Raw genomic sequence first — 15,538 nt, forward strand, 5'->3', positions numbered from 1 at the left:
ATATCAAGCTGGGAGGCAACCTGAATGGGACCCACTGTCTCAGTCATGGAAACAACATTGCAATGCATGGGTTCATCTGGGCTAAGGCAAGAGCTAAACCAAAGAGATTAAAAAGGTGCTAAGCGCTAACCATCCAAACAGGATGCCTCCAGGAAATATGCTTTAATATCTTTGAGAAAGCTTTGTAATAAAAAGAGCCAGACATTGAGTCTAGGCTGCAGTCCATTCGGAGGATCAGAAATAATCACCATGATTCACCAACCTCCAACTTGTAGCAGAACGACCAGTTGTGTGGGATTTGTGAGTATTAGCCAAATCCGAGGGAATTTGGGGCTGAGGTTTAAGGATAGTTAAAGGTTGGAAACTAAATCCTGAGGGAGTTTGAGTGGAGGTTTGGGCTGAAATGTAAGACTTACCTGTGGTTTTGTTGTGGAGATTTGTATTAATGTGTTGTAGTATCAAGTGTTAGTGTGATGTCATTACACTAGTTTAGAGCTAGGTGGCACAGTGGTTAGCACTGCTGCTTCACAGCGCCAGGGTCCTGGGTTCGATTCTCGGCTTGGGTCACTGTCTGTGTGGACTCTGCATGTTCTCCCCATATCTGTGTGGGTTTCCTCTGGGTGCTCCAGTTTCCTCCCACAATCCAAAAGACGTGCTGACGAGGTGCATTGGCTATGCTAAATTGGGCTGCACGGTAGCACAGTGGTTAGCACTGCTGCTCCACAGTTCTAGGGTCCTAGTTTTGATTCCTGGCTCGGGTCACTGTCTGTGTGGGGATTGCACATTCTCCTCGTGTCTGCGTGGGTTTCCTCCGGGTACTCCGGTTTCCTCCCACAGTCCAAAGATATGCGAGTTAGGTTGATTGACTATGCTAAAAAATTGCCCTGTAGTATCCAGGGATGCGTAGGTTAGCGGGATTAGTGGGCATAATATGTAGGGATATGGGTGTAGGGCCTGGGTGGGATTGTGTTCGGTGCAGACTCGACGGGCCGAAGGGCTATGACCTATAAATTCTCCCTCAGTGAACCAGAACAGGTGCTGGAGTGTGACGACGAGGGGATTTTCACAGTAACTTCATTGAGTGCTAATGTAAGCCTACTTGTGACTAATAAACAATCTTATCTTAGAAAAAACTCTTGTATTTGACACTGAGTGTTTTTTTCTGTTACTAAAAACATTTGTGGTTGAGCCTAAAAGCCCGTGTCTGTGTAAGTTTGTTCTTTATAAATTCCTAGTCGAGAACTGTCAGTAAGAGTAAATGAGAGTGTGTACCAGTGTCCGCATTATCTCTACAACCGCTTCTTTTAACTCCCTAAGATTCTGGCCATCAGCTGCAGGGGGTTGTCAGATTTAGTCTCATTAGTTTCACCAATCTGCAGTCTTCTTCACCGCGTCTGCGCTCATTTAACACTGGTCACTTGAGCCTCCCCAGATTAAATCCCTCCAAGACTGTGGTCAGGCCCTTGCTTTCTTTTAGCCGGCCTATGCCTTAAGCTCCAGAATTACTCCCCTGCCCCCCCCTCCCCCACCACCTTCACCCAAAATAAAAACCTCTCCACCTATCTCTCGTTCTCCTTTTAAAGACTCCTTCAAGTTTAGTCTTTGAGTGGGGTTTACGTTACCTGCCCAAATATCTCTTTAATTGCTTCGGTGAAATTATTTGTGTTTTCTGATGTCTCCGTGAAGTGCCTTGTAATGTTTCATGACATTAAAGTTGCTATATAAATGCACATTGCTGCTGTTTTGAGAGTTTCTGGGGGGCTAATTTTCCCACACCCACAGGAATTGTAGTGGGCGGGGTGGGGGGAGGGGCAGATCGTGCAAAGGTCCTGAGGGGTGGGATTTTCCGGTTTTGGGGCGAGTGCGACCGGACAAATCCCGCCCTCTGTCTGTGTACATCGTGATGTGGAGACGCCGGCGTTGGACTGGGGTAAACACAGTAAGAAGTCTGACAACCCCAGGCCAGGACTCTCCATTCACCTGGCGAAGAGGGGAACCCCGAAAGCTCGCGAGTTTACTATCAAATAAATCGGTTGGACTTAAACCTGGTGTTGCCAGACCTCTTTCTGCGTGTATCAGCATAGGGGGAGATCACGTCCGGCTGCGATGCTTCAGTGGCCGAGCAGCCAGGTTTCGCTGCCTGCCTTGTCTCGTAGATGAAGAATAACAAGTCGCTTTGTGGCGTGAGTTGCAAACAGCACCTGTGCGACAAAATGCCCAGGCTAGAGAGAGAGGGAGGTCAGGAGCGGGTGGGGACCAAACAGACTCATAAAGAATCGGACATTACTTCTACATGGACCGCCCCTTTTTGATTAATATTGTTAAACGTCATGATCCCTTTACAATCCAAAATACTACAGCGCTTCGCCATTTTAAATGACCTTTGCGGTTAAGTGGAATCGTTCATCAAACTACCGGCTGGTAATTGCGCTCCTAATTCCGTATCTGTTGATGCGCGCAGTGGTAGCAGCTGCTCACAGCAGTTTGCAGTGAGTAACCATCTGATTCAGCTCCTTGTCTCAATCTGCTGTGGTAGCAGGTTGTCAATCCTGCGCAATGTGTTCGTGGACACGGCCTCCTGAAGTAGTTCAGTGTCTGCGCCACTGGAGGGCAGTGGAGATACATGTAATGTATCAAATGCGGGGTAATGCATTGCGGAAGGTCTAATATGGATAGGAAATATACAGTAAATGGCAGAGTTTTGAGAGCCAAAGGGATCTGGGTGCACAGGTCACTAAAAATGGCAACGCAGGTGGAGAAGGCAGTCAAGAAGGCGTGCTTGCCTTCATCAGCCCGGGCATTGAGTTTAAAAATTGGCAAGTCACGTTGCAGCTTTATAGAACCTTGGTTAGGCCACACTTGGGATGTAGTGTTCAATTCTGGTCGCCACACTACCAGAAGGACGTGGAGGTTTTGGAGAGGGTACAGAAAAGATGTTGCCTGGTATGGAGGGGATTAGCTATCAGGAGAGGTTGGAGATACTTGGTTTGTTCTCACTGGAACGATGGAGGTTGAGGGGGAGACCTGATAGAAGTCTACAAGATTATGAGAGGCATGGACAGAGTGGATAGTCAGAAGCTTTTTCCCAGGGTGGAAGAGTCAATTACAAGGGGGGCATAGATTTAAGGTGCGAGGGGCAAGGTTTAAAGGAGATGTACGAGGCGAGTTTTTTTACACAGAGAGTGATGGGTGCTTGGAACTTGTAGCCAGGGGAGGTAGTGGAAGCAGGTATAATAGTGACTTTTAAGGGGCGTCTGGACAAATACATGAATAGATGGGAATAGAGGGATATGGTCCCCAGGAGGGTAGGGGGTTTTAGTTTGTTTAGGCAGTATGTTCGGTGCAGGCTTGGAAGGCCGAAGGGTCTGTTTCTGTGCTGTAATTTTCTTTGTTCTCTTTGTTTTTTGTTGTGTGTCACTGCAAACTAGAAAGCCTCAACTTCGGGGGAAAAAAAATTACAATCAGTGCTTCCTGGGAGAGTGGGGAAGCAGCTCTGTTGGACAACAGAACGGAGGGAGGCAGGGAAGCTTAATTGAAAAACCATTCATTTGACCAAGCTTCTCCCGAGCAGAGGCAGGGAGCCTCGGCTGGGTCCCTCCTTCATCTCGATGGGCCATAAGATTGAAATCAGATTTGTTCACTAGCTGTGACCTCGCGAATCAAATTTAATACATGGAATATTTAATAATGCGTGAGAAAATGCTTCATCATTCACAAATTAATAGAATTGTCATCAACTTCAAAGTTGTAAAAACAAATTAAATATTTACGCCTGATTGGCCACAACCGAGCGCGTGGCTCTCGCAGTCAACGTTGCACACAATCAGCATCTTTCTGTATTCATTCGTGGGACATGGGTGTCGCTGGCTGGCCAGCATTTATTGCCCATCCCGAGTTGCCCTTGAGAAGGTGGTGGTGAGCTGCCTTCTTGAATCGCTGCAGTCCACGTGCTCTGGGTTGACCCACAATATTGTGAGGGAGGAAATTCCAGGATTTTGACGCAGTGACAGCGAAGGAATGGTGACATATTTCCAAGTAAGAAGTCCGACAACACCAGGTTTAAGTCCAACCGATTTATTTGTGAGTAAGCTCGCAAGCTTTCGAGGTTTGCCCCTCCGCCAGGCGAATGGAGAGTTCTGGCCTCAGACAGAGCATATAAAGGGTCATATAGCAATGCTCTGTCTGAGGCCAGAACTCTCCATTCGCCTGACGAAGGGGCAAACCCCAAGAGCTTGCGAGCTTACTATCAAATAAATCAGTTGGACTTAAACCTGGTGTTGTCAGACTTCTTACTGTGGTTACCCCAGTCCAACGCTGGCATCTCCACACCACGATATCTTTCCAAGTCAGGATGGTGAGTGGCTCAGAGGAGAACTTGCTGGTGGTGGTGTTCCCATGTATCTGTTGCTGTTGTCCTTGGAGATGGTTGCGGGTTTGAAAGGTGCGCTCTAAGGATCTTTGGTGTATTGCTGCAGTGCATCTTGACGGTAGTACACACCAGTACATAGCACGCACTTCATGTGCTTTACGTGTAAATCACTTCAATCACACCGGTAGGAAAAAAAAAATCCACAGATGGAAGTCTTTGGAATGTGGCAACCCCGTGCGCGAGCAACAGACAACAAAATGGGTCGCAATCAGAACCCTGAAGGGCCACATTTGGGCCACCGGTTACCCACCACTGCTCTAGAGACTTGAGCACAAAATCTAGGCTGACACTTCTGGTGCGGTGCTGAGGGTGAGCTGTGCTGCCCGAGGCACAGCTGCCTTTTGAGCGTGCCACGTCGCGTTAAGAGCCCTTCCATTTGCTGGTGTTTCTGTGTCTGTGACGAGGGGTCGTCCAGACTCGAAACGTTGGCTCGATTCTCTCCCCGCAGGTGCTGTCAGACCGGCCGAGATTTTCCAGCCTTTCCTGCTTTTGTTTCAGATTCCAGCATCCGCAGCATTTTGCTTTTGTCTGCGGCTCGTCCAAACGTGAAGGGAAAGTAGGGTCACGATAAGGAACAAAGCTACATTCCTAGTAAGATAGTGAACTGAGGGGAAGGGAATTTTCTAGAAGCCCCTCGGGCTCACTGTGAGCTATGAGGAGAGGCTGAATAAACTAGGCTTGTACTCGTTAGAGTTTAGAAGAATGAGGGGAGATCTCATTGAGACGTATAAGATGATGAATGGGATGGATAGGATAGAGGTGGAGAGACTCTTCCCGCTCAGTAAGGACAGTAGGACTAGGGGGCACAGCCTCAAGATAAAGGGGGGGGCAGTTTAGAACGGAGTTGAGGAAGAACTTCTTCACTCAAAGGGTGGTGAATCTCTGGAATTCTCTGCCCGTTGAAGTGGTGGAGGCTGCCTCGCTAAATATTTTTAAGACGCGGGTTGATGGGTTTTTGATAAGAGAGGGGATTAAGGGTTATGGGGAGAGGGCGGGAATGTGGAACTGAGCCACGACAGATCAGCCATGATCTTATTGAATGGCGGAGCAGGCTCGAAGGGCTAGATGGCCCACTCCTGCTCCTATTTCTTATGTTCTTATGAATACATAAAGTGAGTGCATCGCAATTGTATGGAAGCACCTCAGAGTACAACATGATTGATGTAGACAACCTAAGTACCTTTGCACCTTTTGTAATGACCATTTTGAAATGTTCCTTTGTCTACTGAAGCCCTTCACAGTGCATGTAGATATCTTGAATATTATTGCACTTTGTGTGATGGCTACTTTGAAGTGTTTGAAATGTTCTTTCAAATATTTTATGAATGAAGTGCACTTGTGCAGAGAGAAAAAAAATCTTTTATAGAAGCTGATTGAAGCTTGAGCTATAAAGACTTGTTCTTGCCTTTGGCATCTTTTATCCCAGTGGGGTGGGGTGACGCTGGGAGTAGTATAGTCACATAATACTGCGGGGGAAGCAAGACCCCATCTCCAAAATCCATAGACTGCTGAGGGACTTCAAATGTACCGGAATTCATCAGAATTTGCTTTACAATCAGAATGATGGATAGACATAAAAAGACATTATTTCCGCAAATATTTCTCTGCCCCACTAAACATGTCCAGCCCTACAAACCTTTGAGGTCTCTTCCTCTAACTCTCATTCTTCGCACATCCCCTATTTCCTTCTTCCCACCTCAGCCTTCAGTTTCTGGGCTTTGATCTTTGGAATTCCTTCACCAAACTTCCCTACTTAAAGTTAAAGCTGATTTAAAGTTCATTTATCAGTCGTAAGTAGGATTACGTTAACACTGCAGTGAGGTTACTGTGAAAATCCCCCCCGTCGCCACGCTCCGGCGCCTGTTCGGGTACACCGAGGGAGAATTTAGCATGGCCAATGCACCTAACCCGCACATAAGAACATAAGAAATAGGAGCAGGAGTAGGCCATCCAGCCCTTCGAGCCTGCCCCGCCATTCAACAAGATCATGGCTGATCTGTCGCTGCTCAGTTCCATTTTCCCGCCCTCTCCCCATAACCCTTAATCCCCTCTCTTATCAAAAACCCATCAACCCGCGTCTTAAAAATATTTAGCGAGGCAGCCTCCACCACTTCAACGGGCAGAGAATTCCAGAGATTCACCACCCTTTGAGTGAAGAAGTTCCTCCTCAACTCCGTTCTAAACCGCCCCCCTTTTATCTTGAGGCTGTGTCCCCTAGTCCTACTGTCCTTTTTGAGCGGGAAGAGTCTCTCCACCTCTATCCTATCCATCCCATTCATCATCTTATACGTCTCAATGAGATCTCCCCTCATTCTTCTAAACTCTAACGAGTACAAGTCCAGTTTATTCAGCCTCTCCTCATAGCTCAACCCCCTCAACTCCGGCATCAGCCTAGTAAACCTCCTCTGCACTCCCTCCAAGGCCAAAATATCTTTGCGCAGGTGCGGCGCCCAAAACTGCACACAGTACTCCAGCTGCGGCCTCACCAATGCCCTATACAGCTGCAGCAAGACCTCCCTACTTTTATATTCAATCCCCCTCGCTACGAAGGACATCTTTGGGACTGTGGGAGGAAACCGGAGCACTCGGAGGAAACCCATGCAGATACGGGGAGAATGTGCAGACTCCACATAGACCAAGCCTGGAATCGAACCTGGGTAAAGATTCGCTGAAAAGCGGCTCTTCCGGCAGTGCAGCCCTCCCTCAGTACTAACGCAGGAGAGTCAAACCTGGGTTCCTGGTGTTGTGAGGCAGCAGTGCCAACCACTGTGCAAACATTGCCGGCCTGCTTCCTCATATCCCTCTTGACATTCCAGGAATTTCTGGAGATCTACCTTTCAGGATGAAAGTAGCTTTAGCTCTTGGGGCTAAAGGGATCAAGGGATTATTGGGGGGGAAGGGAGGATCAGGATATTGAATTTGATGAGCAGTCGTGATCAAATTGAATGGTGGAACAGTCTCAAAGGGCTGAATGGCCTAATCTCGCTTCTGGTTTTGATTTTCTATGTTACATGAGTATCTCCACCGTTGGTTCTGTGTCAACGGGTTGGCCTGATAATGCTCTTGTGAACTGTTAAGGGACATGTTACTACATTACCGGTGCAGTAGAAATGCAAACTGTTGTTGTTGTTGTGATATTAATAAAGTTAAGGAGAGTGACTGTGCCGATGACACATTCATTGTTAGTCTTGCGCCCGACTTTTCTAGGTTCTAAATGGTACAGTGGTTAGCACTGCTGCCTCACAGCACCAGGGACCTGGGTTCAATTCCCACCTTGGGTCGCTGACTGTGCGGAGTCTGTATGTTCTCCCCGTGTCTGCGTGGGTTCCTGCCGGGATGCTCCGGTTTCTGCCAACAGTCTGAAAGACGTGCGGGTTAGTTGCATTGGCCGTGCTAAATCCTCCCTCAGTGTACCCGAACAGGCACCGGAGGGTGGCAACTGGGGGATTTTCACAGCAACTTCATTACGATGTTAATGTAAGCCTACTTGTGACACTAATAAATAAACTAAACTTAAATGGGCCTTTGTAACTAAATAGCTTCAATCTGAATTTAGATAGTCCCACCTGAAGGTGGCAGCCTATGCCTTGAGTTCACACCATCCAACCCAAGGAACCTTTTAATTTTATTTCTTGCACCCTAATGAAGGTGAGGCTCAGGGAAAAACTAAAGGCTCAAGCTGTAGCTAATTTGTCAGAAATCAGGATCTACTTGAAGCCTTAGCACAGGAGAGAAGGTCACCAGCCTTTTATTGAGTCTGCCTGGTGCAAAATTGAGTGGTAAATGAATTAACCAGACATGTAATTATTCTTTAAGTGAAGTGATTGCTGAGTTCAGGTTTCGAATAATGGGTGAGGAAGAAGGTTTGTAAGTGGCTGTGCCTAATGGGCCACTCGTGCCAAAGTGATGATGATGAGTTGTGTCTCAGTCAGTAGCAGTCTCACCTCTGTATCCCGGCTAACTCCTCCAAACGTTCTCGGGAGAAACTTGAGTTCTCAGGGAAGGAATCACAGCTACTCCAGTGTGAAACTTGGTCAGACAGTAGGTCGGAGGGACTTTGAATATCAGACTGGTTCAGAGGGCAGCATTCACACCTCTGTCTTCCAGAATGCAAGCCCCACTCCAGAGGACACCACCGCAGAGGTTGAGTGCCTCATTGGAGGCTGTGCTTTCTTCCTGCTGAGACACTGACAATGATGCATCATAGAATCCTACAGTGCAGACCATTCGGCCCATTGAGTCTGCACTTACAACAATCCCACCTAGTTCCCATCCCCGTAACCCCACCCTGCTAATCCCCCCAAACTACACATCTCGGGGCAATTGGGCATGGCCAGTCAACCTAACCCGCATATCTCTGGACTGTGGGAGGGAACTGGAGCACCCGGAGGAAACCCACGCAGACACGGGGAGAATGTGCCATCTGTCATAAACAAGCACTGCAGAATGAGGGAGCAGGGGAGCTCTCCTGGACTGACCTTTTTCCTCAAATGACACCATCAGGACAGACCATAAAGCCATTTAACTCACCTACTCTTTATGGGGCCTTGCTGTGCACAGGTTGGCTGCTACAACAATGACAGGCGGGCACAGTGACAGAGTGGTTAGCACTGCCACCTCACTGCACCAGGGAACTGGGTTTGATTCTAACCCTGGGTGACTGTCTATGCGGAGTTTGCACATTCTCCCCGTGTCTGTGTGGGTTTCCTCCCACACTCCAAAGATATGCAGGTTAGGTGGATTGGCCAAGGTAAATTACCCTCAGTGTTCCAAAATGTGTAGGTGAGGTGGATTAGCCACGGTAAGTATGTGGGTGTTACGAGTATAGGGCAGGGGAGAGGGCCTATGTAGATAGTCTGTCAGAGAGTTGGTGCAGACTCGATGGGCCGAACGATCTCTTCTGCACTGTCTATGACTCTGTGACCACATGTCAAGAAGCGCTGACTACTGAGCACTTTTCCAGTGTCCTAATGGGTGTGAAAGGACTATCTAAACACAAGCTTCTTCTCTATTTTATATCAGAGCAGTTTTTATCTTGCATTTTCCATCTCTCTTAGATCATAGATCACAGAACCCTACAGTGCAGAAAGACGCCCTTTGGCCCATCGAGTCTGCATTGAACACAATCCCACCCAGGCACTATCCCCATATCCCTACATATTATACCCCCTAATCCCTCTAACTTCTTGACTGCCTGATTTCCATCTGCCTCCATTGCTCTATATTCTACCTCCTGTCTCCCCTTCCCTCCCTCCGTTGCTGGATTGCTCGACTTTTTCTTCCACCAGCTCTGGATGTTCTGGGTTGAGATGTGATTGTCCATGGATTTCCTTATTACCAGGATTAGATTTTGCCTCCGGTTTCTCGCATTAACTTCCGCACATAAATACGTATCAGCAGGCATTCCCCTGGTCCTTTATTATGTTGGGAGGGTAATGATGGGGTTCATTGCGCTGTTTATATGTTTTGTAATTCTCCGACGGGAACCCTTCAGCTCGCCCTAGCTGCAGGGGCTGAAAGTCATTTTGGGGTCCTGGTAATTTTTTACATCCACTCAAAACGGTGTGGATCCAGCTCGCCTGGGTAATATCAGGCAAACGCTGTCAGTACCAGGTGAGAAATCATCTCCCAAACTGTAAAGGACCACTGTCGAGAAAACTGGACATTTTTCTGCCTGTGAACATTGAAACTTAAACAAAAACGGGAGCAGGAGTAGGCCATTCAGGCCTTCGAACCTGCTCTGTCATTCAACACAATCATGGCAAATTGTCTATCTCAACACCATACTCCAGCTCTTTCTGTGGATCCCTTGGCAAAGCAGCACAGCAGCTCGTACTGCTGTCTCACAGCGACAGGGACCCAGGTTCGATTCCTGGCTTGGGTCACTGTCTGTGCAGAGTCTGCACGTTCTCCCCGTGTCTGTGTGGGTTTCCTCCGGGTGGGGTCTAGTTTGCTCCCATAGTCCAAAAGGCGCGCTGATAAGATACATTGGGCCCATTGAGTCTGCACTTACTGAATGTACCTTATCAGCACTTATACTAAATTCTCCCTGAGTGTACCGGAACAGGGGCCAGAGTGTGGCGACTAGAGGATTTTCGCAGTAACTTCATTGTAGTGTTAACGTAAGCCGACTTGTGACACTAATAAATCAAATTAAACTGATGTCTTTAGTGTTTCAGATTCTATCTATTTCTTTCTTAAATACATTCAGTGATTTTGGCCTCCACAGCTTTCTGTGGTAGAGGATTCCACAGGTTCACCATCCCCTGAGTGAAAACAGTTCCCCTCATCTCAGTCTTAAATGGCCTACCTCTGTTTTCTGAGAGTGTGACCCCTTGTTCTGAACCCGTCCTCCCTTTCATAAGAACGTAAGAACATAAGAAATAGGAGCAGGAGTAGGCCATCTGGCCCTTCGAGCCTGCCCCGCCATTCAATAAGATCATGGCTGATCTGTCGTGGCTCAGTTCCACTTTCCCGGCCTCTCCCCATAACCCTCAATCCCTTCTCTTATCAAGAACCCATCAACCCGCGTCTTAAAAATATTTAGCGAGGCAGCCTCCACCACTTCAACGGGCAGAGAATTCCAGAGATTCACCACCCTTTGAGTGAAGAAGTTCCTCCTCAACTCTGTTCTAAACCGCCCCCCCCTTTATCTTGAGGCTGTGCCCCCTAGTCCTACTGTCATTTTTGAGCGGGAAGAGTCTCTCCACCTCTATCCTATCCATCTCATTCATCATCTCATACGTCTCAATGAGATCTCCCCTCATTCTTCTAAACTCTAATGAGTACAAGCCTAGTTTATTCAGCCTCTCCTCATAGCTCAACCCCCTCAACTCCGGTATCAGCCTAGTAAACCTCCTCTGCACTCCCTCCAAGGCCAAAATATCTTTGCGCAGGTGTGGCGCCCAAAACTGCACACAGTACTCCAGCTCCGGCCTCACCAATGCCCTATACAGCTGCAGCAAGACCTCCCTACTTTTATATTCAATCCCCCTCGCTATGAAGGCCAGCATCCCATTCGCCTTCCTGACCACCTGCTGCACCTGCAAGCTGGGTTTTTGCGACTCATGCACAAGGACCCCGAGGTCCCTCTGCACCGTCGCCTGCTGCAGTTTTTCGCCCCGTAAGTAATAGTCCTTCCTACCGTTATTCCTAAAAGATTATCCCTGTATCCAGTCTGTCCAGCCTCACCAGAGTTTTATACATTTTAAATAGATCCCCTCTTTTTCATCAAAACCAAATGAATTCAGGCCCAGTTGACCCAATCTCTCCTCATGTGACAATCCATGGTGGTACAGTGGTTAGCACTGCTGCCTCACAGTGCCAAGGATCTGTGTTCGATTTGAAGTAGGGAAAGGGTTAATGGATTTTGTACCTAGAATATGTCACAAACATAACCCTTCCTCATGGCTGATCTCCTTTAGCTTGTACTGTTCCTGGCATTAATATAAGTTATTCGTTCATGTCTTCCATGCTTTAACTCTCATTTTTATAAAGGCAGGTAGTTCAACGCGGCTGTTATTTTGTAGACTTTGCAAATCCTACCTATTTGCGTTAGTTGGATATCGTTGCACAGATGGTAGTTTACGATACCGGCTTTTAACAGCTGCTGATGGCAGATCGCGATACTGGCTTTTAACAGGAAGAGTCCTGCTGGGACAGCCACGATCGCACAAGTAACTCCAAAGACAGGGATGCCTGTACTGCTGCAGAGGGGTTTTGAATCGTGACCAGATTGAAGACTGTGTCATGACTGCAGGACTGTGATTCCTGATTAAATCTGGGGTTGAATCACAACCAAGGAAGGAAAACCCGGAGATCTGGCTGGAATGAGAAATTTGTGTCGTGATTGACACTAAGACTCATGATGTATAAATGCCCGCCTGTGTTTGTGTTCTATGAGAAGTCTGGTAGTCCCTGCTTCTGATGTAGAGATGCCAGCGTTGGACTGGGGTAAACACATTAAGAAGTCTCACAACACCAGGTTTAAGTCCAACCAGGTTATCAAATAAACTGGTTGGAGTTAAACCTGGTGTTGTGAGACTTCTTATTGTGTAGTCCCTGCTTCTCCCAAAGCTCTTGAATAAATGCCAGAGTTTTGAAATAAAAACCACTGTATTTTGACTCACTAACAGTCTCAGAGATATTTTACCTACAACAGATTACTGGCTTAGGTCACTGTCTGTATGGAGTTTGTATGTTCTCTCCGTGTCTGCGTGTGTTTCCTCTACATTCTCCGGTTTCCTCCCACAGTCCAAAAGGCGTTCTGATTAGGTGCATTGGCCGTGCTAAATTCTCCCTCAGTGTACCCGAACAGGCACCGGAGTGTGGTGACTAGGGGATTTTCACATTAACTTCATTGCACTGTTAATATAAGCCTACTTTTGACACTAATAAACTTTAAACTTAAAAACAAACTTTAAAATCCTGCCATCCCAGGAGTCAGGCTGGTGTGATGGAAATGGACAGGCTGTTCACAAGGTAGGTGAGCAACAAGTGAGGGGGTGGTGGGTAATACAAGTCCATTTTAAGAGTGAGGAGAACAGAGGGAGAAGTGCAGCATATTCCCAAGGATAGCTGTATCCACTTTGCATTAAAGACACCCAGCCAGGTTCAAAGAAAGATTTACATCTATACTTCATCCATCACCACCAGACATCTCTTCACAGCCAACGATATATTTATCAAATTAAAGTTTAAAGTTTATTTATTCATGTGACAAGTGGGCTTATATTAACACTGCAATGAAGTTGCTGTGAAAATCCCCTATCCTCTATTGTAAGTGTACTCCATGTTCCACCTTTACTGGCATCGACTAACTAAACACAGTCAAACCTGTAACTTCCTTAACCAGGAGATGCTAATATATCATTTCTTAATAGGTCTGAGTGCAGCGAATTAAGTATTTAAAAAGGCCAATTGCATTTTAGGCTTTCTGAATGGAATCCCATTGTATATCGGAAGGCGATGTTCCAAAGGTATTATCACTAGACTATTAATCCAGAAGCTCAGCTAATATTCTGGGGACCTGGGTTCAAATCCCGCTGTGGCAGCTGGAGGAATCTGAATTCCATAAAATATATCTGGAATTAAGAATCCACTGATGACCATGAACCCATTATCGATGATTGGAAAAAACCCATCTGGTTCACTGATGTCCTTTAGGGAAGGAAATCTGCCGTCCTTACCTGGTCTGGCCTACATGTGACTCCAGAGTCACAGCAATGTGATTGATTCCCAACTGCCCTCAGGCAATTAGGGATGGGCAATAAATGCTGGCCCAGCCAGCAGCGCCCATGTCCCACAAAGGAATGAAGAAATAAAGAATAAAGAAAATAAGAGCAAGGAGTTTATGGCAGACTTCTGATTAGGCCTCAGTTAAAGTCATGTGTGTGGCTTTGGACATGTCATTATAGTGATAGCATTAAAGACATGCAGATCATCCATGACAGATTTGTTCGGCCGATGACAGGGATAGGGGAACTAGTCCTTGAGATTCTGGAAGATCTTCCACAACCTTAGCAAAGGCTAAGAGAAAGTAGAATGGAGATATTTGAAATTAAGGGATTTGATTGAATAAATATGAAGTGACCATTGCCTTAAATTAGGATGTTCGGTGTCGAGGAGGCATCAAGTTAAAATTGAGGTAAAGCAAGTAGGGAGAGGTTCGAAGGAAGCCATTGACAGGAAGGGTTTTTTGGACATATTCTTCGGGCCAAATATTCTGAGATGTTCAGAAGTCCTGCCTTAGGGACGTAGGGGCAATATTTTGCCAGTCGCAGCCAATTAAGGGGTTGGCAGTTTGCCAGCACTACCACTAAAGGTGGCTACTTTTGATGCTACAAGGAGAGGGTGTCTCCATGGTGATGTACCTTCGAATATCAGGTGACACTTTGAGCAAGCAGGGGCCAGGCCCCGACTATCAGGTTTGTGTGTCAGGGGTAGGGTTGGTGGCGTGGGGGCGGGAGAGTGTTAGTGGACTGGCAGTGCCTTAGCCACAGGAGCAGCTACTCTGTGAGCAGTGAGAGCCCATTAAGGAGAACTTGCTAGGAGGTGGACTGGAGTTTACCGGATGAAATGCCGGTTAGATCAGTAGTGGACATTTAATTGGCCACTTAACTGTGTCTAATAAGTGGAGAACAGGAAACATTCTGAAATAGAGGAAGGTTGCTAACAAGTTCCATCAGTTTATATTGCTTTAGCAAGTAGCTCGCAGAGTGATGGGTCAAACATGTCTCGTACCGTACAGTAAATCTCTATGATTTAACACCACAATGTATTCTGAGTTTTTATAGGCAGTGAGTCTTGGCAGGTATCCAAAAACCATCACAGACAAGGTTGATCCTAGGCTTAAAAGAAAATTATTGCGGATGCTGGAATCTGAAACCAAAAGAGAAAATGCTGGAAAATCTCAGCAGGTCTGGCAGCATCTGTAAGGACAGGAAAAATAAGAGCTGACCTTTCGAGTCCTGATGACTCTTTGTCTAGGCTTTGACAAAATTATCATCCCTTGTGTAATGAGAATCTATCTACCTCCACATTCAAAATATTCAATGACCCCCATTTCCACTGTCTTTGAGACAGATTTCCAACCCTGTGAGAGAAAATAAATCTCCTCCTCTCTGTCCTATGAGGGTCAAACCTAATTTTGAAACAATTCCCCCCTCAATTGGATCAAACCACCACAACATTAAATAAGGGGAAGCAGATTTAGGACATTTCGAGTCCCGATGACCCTATTGTCAAAGCCTCGACAAATGATCATCTGGATCGAAATATCAGCTCTCCTCTTACAGATGCTGATTCTCGGCTTACTCAGGATCCTGCAATATACAGCAGATCGAATTGGAGATCAAACATCAAAGGCATTCCTGGACGATTCTATCTCCCCCTCCTCCTCTCCCCAGTCCCCCCGCCACCATCGCAATTCCTGCTAATGGTTTCTTATTCAGTCTCAGGATATGGGTATCGGTGGCAAGGCCACTGTTTATTGTCCAACCCCAGCTGCCATGAGAAGGAAGGTGGTCCACGTGAAGAAGGCCCTGTCATAAGAATGCAAGAACTAGGATCAGGAGTAGGCCACCTGGTCCCTCAAGCCTACTCCACCAT

At 46.8% G+C, this 15,538-nt stretch overlaps 1 protein-coding gene across 1 annotated transcript in view; it reads right to left on the reverse strand.

Annotated features, from left to right (window-relative positions):
- The window catches only part of LOC145349767 (contactin-associated protein-like 5), an 803,770-nt gene that overhangs the window by 58,585 nt on the left and 729,647 nt on the right, over positions 1-15,538 (reverse strand). The window lies entirely within an intron of this gene.

This window comes from Carcharhinus amblyrhynchos, chromosome 11 (assembly GCF_965287045.1).
Source record: "Carcharhinus amblyrhynchos chromosome 11, sCarAmb.v2.hapA, whole genome shotgun sequence".
Lineage (NCBI taxonomy): Eukaryota > Metazoa > Chordata > Chondrichthyes > Carcharhiniformes > Carcharhinidae > Carcharhinus > Carcharhinus amblyrhynchos.